We start from the raw sequence: 10,258 nt of genomic DNA, 5'->3' as shown, positions 1-10,258 counted from the left end.
AGACGCCTCTGATACGTCTCCAGTGTATCTATAATTTTTGATTGTTCCATGTTATTATATTACCCCTTTTGGATGTTTATGGGCTTTATTTTACATATTTATATCATTTTTGGGACTAACCTACTAACCGGAGGCCCAGCCCATATTGCTGTTTTTTTAGCCTATTTCAGTATTTTGAAGAAAAGGAATATCAAACGGAGTCCAAACGGAATGAAACCTTCGGGAGCGTTATTTTTGGAACAAATCTGATCCGAAGAGACTGGAGTGCAAGTCAAGAAAGCTCCGAGGGCCCCACGAGATAGGAGGGCGCCCCCCCCCCCTAGGGCGCGCCCCCCTGTCTCATGGGCCCCTCGAGCGGCCACCGACGTACTTCTTCCTCCTATGTATACCTACGTACCCCGAAAACATCCAGGAGCACCACGTAACACAATTTCCACCACCGTAACCTTCTGTATCCGCGAGATCCCATCTTGGAGCCTTCGCCGGCACTCTGTCAGAGGGGGAATCGACCATGGAGGGCTTCTACATCAACACCATAGCCTCTCCGATGAGTTGTGAGTAGTTTACCACAGACCTACGGGTCCATAGTTATTAGCTAGACGGCTTCTTCTCTCTTTTTGGATCTCAATACAATGTTCTCCCCCTCTCTTGTGGAGATCTATTTGATGTAATCTCTTTTTGCGGTGTGTTTGTCGAGATCCGATGAATTGTGGGTTTATGACCAAGTTTATCTATGAATAATATTGGAATCTTCTCTGAATTCTTTTATGTATGATTGAGTTATCTTTGCAAGTCTCTTCGAATTATCAGTTTGGTTTGGCCTACTAGATTGATCTTTCTTGCCATGGGAGAAGTGCTTAGCTTTGGGTTCAATCTTGCGGTGATCTTACCCAGTGACAGAAAGGGTTGCAAGGCACGTATTGTATTGTTGCCATCGAGGATAACAAGATGGGATTTATATCATATTGCATGAGTTTATCCCTCTACATCATGTCATCTTGCTTAATGCGTTACTCCATTCTTATGAACTTAATACTCTAGATGCATGCTGGATAGCGGTCGATGTGTGGAGTAATAGTAGTAGATGCAGGCAGGAGTCGGTCTACTTGTTTTGGATGTGATGCATATATACATGATCATGCCTAGATAATCTCATAACTATGCACTTTTCTATCAATTGCTCGATAGTAATTTGTCCACCCACCGTAATACGTATGCTATCTCGAGAGAAGCCTCTAGTGAAACCTATGGCCCCCGGGTCTATCTCTTATCATATTTGCTTTCAATCTACTTTTATTTGCATCTTTACTTTTTGCATCTATATTACAAAATACCAAAAAAATATTATTATCTCTCTATTAGATCTCACTTTCGCAAGAGGCCGTGAAGGGATTGACAACCCCTTTATCGCGTTGGTTGCGAGTTCTCAGTTTGTTTGTGTAGGTGCGTGGGACTTTTGAGGAGTCTCCTACTGGATTGATACCTTGGTTCTCAAAACTGAGGGAAATACTTAGGCTACACTTGCTGCATCACCCTCTCCTTTTTGGGGAAAACCAACGCAAGCTCAAGACGTAGCAAGAAGGATTTCTGGCGCCGTTGCCGGGGAGGTCTTCGCTCAAGTCAAGACATACCAAGTACCCATCACAAACCCATCTCCCTCGCATTTACATTATTTGCCGCTCGTTTTCCTCTCCCCCACTTCACCCTTGCCATTTTATTCGCCCTCTCTTTCCCAATCTCCTTATCTCTTTTCCGTTCGCCTTCCCTTTGCCATGGCCGAGTCAAAAAGAACTAAGGGTTTTCTCCCGAGCTCTAGTGACTTGGACAACCCATCTATCCTCTCTAAGCTCATGAATAATGACACTATAAGACCGACCGGGGTCTCCAATAGAGCTTGACTAATTTTGATGAGGATGACTCTGGAATTTTTTGTTATTTACTTGATGATTCTTTAAAAGATGCTTGGGATAGGTTATTAAGAATTCGGGCTAGCAATGTGCCACAATATCAAATTGAAGATTACTTAAAGAGTTTTTATGTTGGCTTGCCCGCTTCTTTTAGACAAGTTTTAGATTCTATTTTTGAAGGAAGTTTTCTTGAAAGGGATGCTATAGATACTTATGAAAAAATGAAAACCATATTTGGGCACCCTTTGAATGATAAGGTTGAATCAACTACTCTCTTGTGCTTTTATCAAAATGAAATTATTAAAGAGATGAAGTCTAGTTTGGAGGCAAACTTCCGAAACGTGCTTAATCTTACTTATTTCATTAATGGCCATGTGCTTACTTTAAATAGAAGAATAGAAAGAAGATCCCCCTCTTCAAGTGCCAAAGATGGCACTAGTTAGATCTATCCTTGCTTTTATGCCTAGCTAGGGGCGTTAAACGATAGCGCTAGTTGGGAGGCAACCCAATTTTCGTTTATGTTTTTTGTTTTTGCTCCTGTTTAGGAATAAATCTTGCATCTACTCTCTGTTTAGATGTGTTTTTATCTTTTAAATAGTGTCTGTGCCAAGTAGAACCTATAGGATAACCTACGATGATAGTTGATTTGATTCTGCTGAAAAACAGAAACTTTGCGCGCACGAATATAATTTTGTTAAATCACAGGAACGTGCTTTTGTGTTGATTCTTTTTTCTGCTGTTCAATAGACAAATTGTCCAGGACTTCCTATTTTGGTAGGATTTTTAGAGTTTCAGAAGTTTGCATTAGTTACAGATATATGAGTGTGGGTCTGACCATGAACAAGATTAGTACTGCCATGAGACTGAATTGCCATGGTTGTATAGGACTCATTATGTACTGCCATGAGTGTATGAACAAATTACAGGGGCATTACAGACTTTTCATAGGGTATATCAGAATTAAGCTGGAGGGACAGGAACTGGAAAGAACTCGCTGGCTTATTCTCAGGGACTTATTTCCACAGGAGCTTATCTGGGGCTTATTTTTACATGAGCTTATGCATAAGCCATACATCAAATGAATTGGCCCTTATTGCGTTAGCAAAATCGTATAGGTTATGGATGGATAATGTTTTTGTTTGTGATGCAAAATCTGATGGGTTCTAGATTTTGTTTTCCGTTGCGTTCTGCTTGTAGTCGTGTGGAGCGAAAACAGATTGATTATTTATGGGTGTTTATGTTGTCGAGAGATGTTGGCTGGTTCTTTTGTCAGAATCTGATTGTGATTGCGCTTCTTTTGGCTCACAACCTGCAACCATTTGCAGTCCTAGCTATAGTGCCGCATAAACTCGAACAACCGTTTTGATAATATTTTTGTTTGCGATAGCAAAATCTGGTCTGTTCTTCTTATAGTCGTATGTGGGTAAAATTGGATTGATTATTTACTGGTGTCTGTGTTGTCGAGAGATGTTGGCTGACTGTTGTCAAAATCTGACCGTGCATGTGCTTGTGCTGTTGTGATTCTTTTGGCTCACAGCCTTCAACAGTTTGGAGTCCTAAACATCACAAAGGGTATGACGAACTTTTCCATTTTCAGATCATCCGAAGTCTGTCAAAGTGCGTTGACTTAACGGTAGTGCCATACATGGCAAAAATAGAAGAAAACGAATGACGGATGGCATTTTCATAAATAGCACTAAAGCAATGTCATTGAGCAAGTTTGAGCTGTGACTAGTAGCATTGTTATAATATTTTTACTTATCAGAACTCAGCTGACAGGTCTTGTTCCTTCTCAGGGGGAATCGGGATGACAAGTGTTGGAGCAAGCACAGCCACCAACCAACACTGTTGCAGTGTGCGTGGCGCTCAAAACGCCTATGTCCTGTCCTGGGAGTCGCTGATTGCTGATTTGCTGGTGCTGATCGCTGACCGGGTACTCTCTAGCGACCTGCTGCACTATGTCTGGTTTCGCGCGGTGTGCAAGCAGTGGCGTGCCAACACTCTTAGCCCGCGCGGCTGTGGCGTGGTAGACCCGCGCTTTCACCCACGGCAATGGATGATGTTTCCGGAGGGCAACGGGCTTCACCCCGGCCACCCTGCATTGGGCGGCTACGTCTGCTTCCTCAACATCTACACTGGCATCTTCATCCGCGTGCACCTCCCGTGCTTCGAGGACCACTCTGTGCTCGACTGCCCTGATGGCCTCCTTCTCTTGCAGCGCAAGAAGGACGCTGCTATCTGCCTCCTCCACCCCTTCACGGTGATGTTGCCGAGTTTCCTCCCCTTGCCTCCCTCTGCTTGTACATGAGTAAGTTCGGGATCTTTCTGAATGGCCCTTATGATCTTCGACTACGGATGGTTCACGCGGCTGTCTCCGTCCATGTCGGTGGCGGTATTACCATCATGGTCGCGCTCAGCCACGCCGAGCGCATGGCGTACGTATCCACCGGTGACAAGCACTGGACTCACACAAGCTGGATGATGAATGGCATGAGGACAGCAGTGCCATTCCGTGGCAGCCTCTACATGGTGAGGAGGTCGAAAAACAAACCCTCACACATCATGCGCGTTAATCCACCAGATAGCTCCAGTTCCTCCTCGTGGCCGTCTACACCGCCACAAATGATCGCCACATGTCCAGCTAATCTGATGGCTAAGCCTTACCTGGTGGAGTGCAATTCTGAACTTCTTCTGGTCGGCTATACCGACAGACACTTGCAGCTTGTAGTTATCCGGCTTGCTGACCTCCTGCTCGGAGTCCCTGCCACGCCATTGACAAGCATCGGTGACCACGCCCTTTTCATTGGCACTTGGAGCATGGCTGTCAACTGCAGCAACCTACCATCTGTTCAGGGGAACTCCGTCACCATCCTCAACCCACCTAGCAGCGGCCGACTGCGGCAATATGATCTGGGCAGAGGTACCTGGTCGCCGCTGTGTGATAGAAACTTCTACACTGTCAGCGGCCCCATACCGAGGCCATACAGTCTTGTCCACCACATTATCAGTTGTTGCCAGCGTCTTTACTGGATCAATGGGCACATTTGGACCCGCCACCATGGTTCTGAACATCGTTGGCAGGGGGTCGCTGCAGTACATAGAAGAGGCTGCACAGTCTGCAGTGATCAGTTGAAGGCTATTCATGCTTCCAATATCTACGTTTGAATGTCTCTGCTTTGCAGGTTATCAAACAGCTTCATGTGGTACGAACATATAACGACAGATGGTTTAGGATGTATTTGGTTGTGTGTTTGCCTCTACACTGTGTCTACTTTTGTTAAGACATTCGAGTCTAACTCGGATGAATTCGGAAATACGCTGGGTTGCCTTTATCATTCTGTCGTTCAACTGGGCAACACTGATTTTTGTGTAGCCACTACTGCACTGTGACTCCACTTGTGGTCCAGTTATGGTACTTGCTGAATATTAACTCTTGAATCTTGGAGACGCTGAATTGCATATTTGTCACGCCAGCTGCTCTAAACTGCATACCTAGGAGTTGTATATTTACCATTTTCTCATGTTGCTCCGGTCCAACTTGACTGCTACTATGTTATACTCTTTTTTTTTTAACTTTTGGAGCAAGAGTAGAGTAGCGCCCAGAATGAAGGAGGGGCCAGCCGTTGGATGAAGGAGGGGCAGCCCAGATTAGGCACTGTAGCAGAAACAATGTAGTTGACAGTGTAGACGAACACTGTAGATCAGATACTGTGGACGACCTCGTGTACACGGGATCATCACGGACAGAGCCGAGTTTCATGTTCAACTTAATCACGAGAGCGGCTATTCAAGTAAGAACTCAACTCTGGAACATCACCGAATAAGCTTCTTGCTTCCATGCTAGTTTCACAAGAAAAATATGTTGCCACTTGCATCATGTACCTTTGTAATTTTAGATCGCCTTGTGATGCTAAGCGTTACAAGGAATTGGACAATAAATTGTAAAATACATTGTTGACTAGCGGTGCAGTGCTACTCTATCGCATTAAATAGACAGACAACTATCACTTGCTAATATTCTTTTTTTTTTTGCAGGGGAAAATCTGACACATTAATAGGCAAATTTATTGCAGATAATGCTCGGAAGCGAACACAGGTTTGAATCACTCTTGTCTTCTGCTTGATGATTCACCAAGCAAAAAAAAGGTTCATTTGAGTATATAAAGAACTGATTCAAATAACAAAGCATCAGGTCCATTAAGCCATTCTTGCCTACAGAATGCTCCAGGTTGTGGCACAACACTCAAGAATTAAAATCAAACACTAAAAATTAGTGAGTACTACAACACAAGCACCAGCAATGTTATCATGATTAAAAATTATTCCTTTCAAAAGGCTAAGAATTGTTTAATTTGTATTGGTTGGGGTGCGCCTGGCTTGGGCTGTAGTGCAACGCCCAAGCGACACGTGAGGGCCCCAGTGGCAAGCCACTGTGGTGGACCCTCCCCCACAAAAAATAAATTTAATATCGTTGTGGGCACATGGCCCACATATCAGATATTAAACTGATAAGAACAGATACTACACTTGATCTTAGCCAAAAGGCCGAGAAAGGTATGCTTTGAACTGATGACCTGGGTCTCCTTTTATATCTCTGTCAACTGCTCCATATCGTTGCGCGAGCGAGGTGGTACTAAACCACAATAGTCATCAGAAACTTGTCCCCGTGCGTCCCTGACTATTTTCTTCCGTTCTGGACTTGTTGGCCTGTTGGCCCAGCTAAGAAACTATAGTAAGCAGCCCAGATGCCTCGACAGCCAAATAACGTGGCCTCTTAGTTCAGACTTCAGGCCGAGTACTTTCTGTCAAGTAGCCAAAAAGGACATATCTTTTTGAATAGCAACGTTTTCTGGATTAATTTAGTCATATAAAAACATAATAAAAACAAGGTTTTGCCATTCGGGTGCTCAGGGATTTAACTTCAACAACTTGATGGACGTATAAAAGCTATTGAAACGACTTGTAACAAAATTTTCAGAATAGTGGACTAGTAGCCACATGAACTGGGAAGGACCTAATGTGCAGCCAGCATCAACACAGCATCATCTACACATCAAAACGGAGATATAACCCAGAGAAATGTTCAGCTAATAAGCTGACGAGCAACTAGCCCGGTGTAAGCATTGCACAAACAACAAGCATTTGTGGTGCATCTTCACCCACACAATTTTGTTTTGTTAATACAAGAGTAGCAACACAACTAAGAAGAAAATGATTAAATCACATCATAGTTAGCAAGAAAGATGTCATGCCATGTCAGTATCATACCAGCAGCTTAAGCTAGCATTTGTATAAAAAAAAAGCAGGTTAAGGGATTGTGGTGCACACAGAAACTTCTGAATGTCACCTCTTTGATCAGCAGCAGCAGCATTTGTAGCCACCATTTTCCTCTCTGGAGATAGTTTCGAATGCTGCTACGTCAACATAAGAGGGTTAAGTGACTGGACCGAGTCACAAAAAGCGCAAACCCTCACTTCTTGACCATTTAACTTCCCATTTCCAAGACAACCTGTAACAGAATTTTGTAATTTGTCCGGTCAGAGTTGTTGTTCTATCTTCTGTGGTGACACCGGTCCTCTCCTTCAGCTTTGAGCGGCAAAACAGAATGCCAGCCTGCCAGCCAGCCCGCTTGTTGTTTCTCTCAATCGGATCACAAATGTTATCAAGCACTCTGCACCGAGTAACAGTCAAACAACTGAAAAGAAACCGTAGTACAGCCCCACACCGCGTCATAACTTTTCAACTGAATATAAGATGTTTTTTTGCCCCTGGGAGTCCACACGCTTCCCTGCCTACTTGAAAGTAACAGCAGGCAAAATCTGCAAGAGCACAGGGCCCTCCTAATGTTCCTTGACTATACCGCTGACATTTACTCCCTCCGTTCGGAATTACTCGTCCAAGAAATGAATGTATCTAGATGCATTTTAGTTGTAGATACATCCATTTTTATCAATTTTTGTGACAAGTAATTCCGGACGGAAGGAGTACAACATAAGCATCTAGCTTCTTCTGTTTCAAGAAAACATGCTTGATGCATGTCATATTATTCAGTATTTCAAGAAAACATGCTTGATGCATGTCATATTATTCAGAATTTCAGACAAGGAAACAAATTGAGACAAGAAAAGAACAAAGAACTAGGTTCAACATCCAGTGTAATATACTACTTGTGCAAAGCTAAGCACTGTGGTGGGTCTTTTCACACATTTTCTTTCGATAATAAAAGATTAGGAAAACAATTATGCTTGGCAACATCTGATGTAAGCATCTTGGCACACACATTTTTCTTTTTTGCTAATACAAGACTATTTTTTTCTTCTGTATAGGTTGGGGTGCGCCTGCCTTGGCAATAGTGCAAAGCCCAGGCGACACATGAAGGCCCCACTAGCAAGCTAGTGTGGTGGACTTTCCCCCATAAAAAATAAATTTAATATCATTGTGGGCACATGTCCCACATATCAGATATTAAACTGATAAGAACAAATACTACACTTGATCTTAGCCAAAAGGCCGAGAAAGGTATGCTTTGAAACTCGAGTGCGGGTCTCCTTTTATAGCTATCTCAACCGTTCTGTTGTGTTGCGCGGGCGAGGTGGTACTAAACCAACAATCGGTCATTAGAAACCTGTCATGTGCGTCTTGACTAGTTTCTCCCGTTCGGGCTTGTTGGCCGGTTGGCCCAGCTAAAAAGCTATAGCAAGCAGCCCAGATGCCTCAACAGCCCAATAACATGACCTCACGGGAGTACTTTCTGATCTGTCGAGTAGCAAAAAATGACATATCTTAGCCTGGATCAGCAACGTTTTCTGAATTAATTTAGCCATAAAAACGTAATAGAAAGCAAGATTTTGTCATTTGGGTGGGCAGGGATTGAACTTCAACAACCTGATGGACGTGTGAAAGATATTGATATTGACTTGTTTGTATTTCCTAATCACAAGACTGTATTAGTAGCCACATGTACAGCGATACTTCCGTTCTCTCTTTCTCGAAACTGAACCACTCTACTACACTGGTCATTGCCATATTGCCATCAACTGGGAAGGACCCAAGGTGCAGCCAGCATTGCATCATCTAGACATTAGAACAGAACTATAACCCAGAGAAATGTTCAGCTAAGCTGACGAGCAACAAGCCCGATTCCGATATGAATCGGAGGAATCAGTCATGGACTCATGGTGTCACCGCAAGTCCTCGCAATCCACCAGGCAACGGCAGCACGCTTCCCATGACTCTAGAAAACTGCAGCTCCTCTTGATTAGCTGCAGTTTCACACCATTGATTTATCAGAGAGCTACGATTGAACAAAAGCGACTACTCAGAAGAAGAACCTCCAGAATGGCGCCAAAGGAGGGCCTCCTCTTTGATACAAGCCACCAGCAGAAAAATAGGCATCTGGATTCCGTATTAGTCGCTTTGGGAAAACTAAACAGACAGCACAACATTTCACATGCCTCCCACTTAGCCTTTGCTCTTGTGCAGCTCATCTCCTTTATTGCAGATGCACATGCAAAATTTGTGATGAAAAATATTACACAGGTACAGTCATTAAGTGGAACTGAATATTCAGAAGAATAACTCTACTAGCACACTTAGATAGGTTCTATACAGAAGGAAATCAATTTCACACAATCATGGGCACTTCTATTCAGATAATACTCCAAGTGAAAAAAAGTTAATCAGCCTTATTAAATTTGGACAACTAATATTTTTTTTATTGTATTGGTTGAGGTGCGTCGGCCTAGGCAATAGTGCAACGCCTAGGCAACACACAAGGGCCCCACTAGCAAGCTAGTGTGGTGGACCCTTCCCCATAAAAAATAAATTTAATATCGTTGTGAACATGTAGTCTACATATCAGATATTAAACTAATAAGAACAAATACTACACTTGATCTTATCCAAAAGGCCGAGAAAGGTATGCTTCAAAACGCTGCCTAGGGTCTCCTTTTATAGCTCTCTCAACCGCTTGGCTTTGTTGCACGGGCGAGGTGGTACTAAACCAACCAACAGCAGATTCATTAGAAACATGTCGTGCGTCAAAACATGTGTGCCCTGCGTCCTGGCTATTTTTCTCGATTTGGACTTGTTTTGGCCCAGCTAAAGTATAGCAGCCCAGCTGCCTCAGTGGGCCACTAAAGTTGTTTCTTAGTTGATACTTGATACCCATGGCCTCACGGTAGTAATTTCTTTATTTTTTGAGGGTGAAACTCACGGTAGTAATTTCTGTCAACACGTGGCACCGCATCTGAGAAACCATGTCTTAGCCGGACGAACAGAATCAACAGAACATCATCTAGGAATGTCTTTGCCAGAACTATAACCCAAAGAAATGTTCAACTAAATTGGTG

General features: G+C 43.4%; 3 non-coding genes and 1 pseudogene across 3 annotated transcripts; 1 reads left to right on the top strand and 3 right to left on the bottom strand.

Moving 5' to 3' along the window:
- The first annotated feature begins 3,709 nt into the window (after window positions 1–3,709).
- LOC123133845 (uncharacterized) lies at window positions 3,710–5,139 on the top strand (annotated as a pseudogene).
- Window positions 5,140–6,268: 1,129 nt separating this feature from the next.
- On the bottom strand, window positions 6,269–6,465 carry LOC123140215 (U2 spliceosomal RNA). The gene has a single exon (XR_006469866.1). It is a non-coding gene; the product is annotated as a U2 spliceosomal RNA (small nuclear RNA).
- A 1,769-nt stretch (window positions 6,466–8,234) lies between these two features.
- Window positions 8,235–8,430, bottom strand: LOC123140229 (U2 spliceosomal RNA). The gene has a single exon (XR_006469879.1). It is a non-coding gene; the product is annotated as a U2 spliceosomal RNA (small nuclear RNA).
- A 1,203-nt stretch (window positions 8,431–9,633) lies between these two features.
- Window positions 9,634–9,829, bottom strand: LOC123140230 (U2 spliceosomal RNA). Its single transcript, XR_006469880.1, has one exon. It is a non-coding gene; the product is annotated as a U2 spliceosomal RNA (small nuclear RNA).
- Between the last annotated feature and the right edge of the window lie 429 nt (window positions 9,830–10,258).

The sequence above is a fragment of the Triticum aestivum genome, chromosome 6B (genome assembly GCF_018294505.1).
Source record: "Triticum aestivum cultivar Chinese Spring chromosome 6B, IWGSC CS RefSeq v2.1, whole genome shotgun sequence".
NCBI classification, from domain to species: Eukaryota; Viridiplantae; Streptophyta; class Magnoliopsida; order Poales; family Poaceae; genus Triticum; species Triticum aestivum.
The sequence above is the reverse complement of the archived record's forward strand: the minus strand, read 5'-3'. Positions and strand labels throughout refer to the sequence as shown.